Genomic DNA, 1,424 nt, shown 5'->3' with positions numbered 1-1,424 from the left:
TATTATTATTATCATATTGCCATGAGTAACTATTAGGTATATTGCCGCATTCAAAAATATCCCTGTCTCATCTAAAAACACAAATTGAATTACTAAGTTTTTTGATTTTCTTATATACTTTAGAAATTGTATTATTTTAAAATCAAAGCCTGGAAGTTCCATTAGACCTCCTCAATACATTTCAAACAGTTTCCTCTGAAATAATTGTATTAAATTATGTTTATATTGAAAAAACCTTTGTTTTGGCAGCATTGGGTTGATGTTTTAATATAACCCGATATTTGCATCTCATAAATTCATATTTCATTCATATATTATATTGGCTGATATACCAATATCATTGATTTAAGTCAAGTTGAGAGTATCTTCCGACCAATCAATACAGTTGCTTCATTTTGAGTCTGATCTACTCTGCTTTTTGGCTAACGTGATGTTTACAATTTAACACCAAAATGGATGCCAGAGTATTTAGCTTAAGGAATTGGTTAGTATCATAAAGTCAAGTGACATAATTAGGCTTTTGTTATTTTGCCGCAATGCAAATTTAACATGGACATATTTGAAGCTATTAAGCTTATGTCAGGACCTAGTCCATCTGTATATCTTGTTGAACCAACCTTTTGCCATAATAACTGGTTATCGGTAAATATTCCAAGTTCGTGTTTATTTTGTTGTTGGAATATTATACAGGAATGGAGCGAAGAAGTTTAAGGGATGGGAATGCTCGTTCATGCGAGAAATTTTATCTTGAACCAATATGACTTCAGCAATTGATAAAACTCGTCTCTCGTAGCTGCAATTTGCTCATCTTATAGATTAATGCCAAATGGTGTCCGGTCATGGATAGAAAAAATTGAAATCTGGTATATTTATAAAAGATTTAAAACGTTTTATTTCCAGTTCATCTGTTTTTCAAGCATAATTACTTGCGTCACTTTAAAACATTCCGAAACAAATGAAAGTGAATATCATCAATTCTGAGGGCCCGTTTTAGGATTGAGGTTATTATGAATTTCCGTTATGAACTTACATTGGAGAAACCCATAGCAGTTATTAAGTTTTTTCGTCGTTACGTCGAGCCTATTAATTTCGATAAATTTTAATACGTGGTACTCTAATTGGTCTTCTAAATCTTATAATACTTTTATAATATATAATTTTTTAAATAATGTCGTTTCAAACAATACTATAGCATCTGTCTCAACACTCAACACTGGCGTAATGTACTATGATAATCATATTATATGGAATTGTATTTTAGAAATATAATTTCTTTGGCCAAAAACAATTATAAAATGAAGTAAAAAATAATTATTAAAAAATAATTAAATTCAAGTCAATCTCGTATTAACCACACCATAAATATATTTACAGTATTTGGTTTTTATTCAACAATCATGTAACAAGTCTATATATTAAAATTG

The sequence above is a fragment of the Rhynchophorus ferrugineus genome, unplaced genomic scaffold (genome assembly GCF_030347505.1).
Source record: "Rhynchophorus ferrugineus isolate W39M unplaced genomic scaffold, kcgeb_rfMv2 rfM4, whole genome shotgun sequence".
Taxonomy (NCBI): Eukaryota; Metazoa; Arthropoda; class Insecta; order Coleoptera; family Curculionidae; genus Rhynchophorus; species Rhynchophorus ferrugineus.
Note: the sequence above shows the minus strand (reverse complement) of the source record.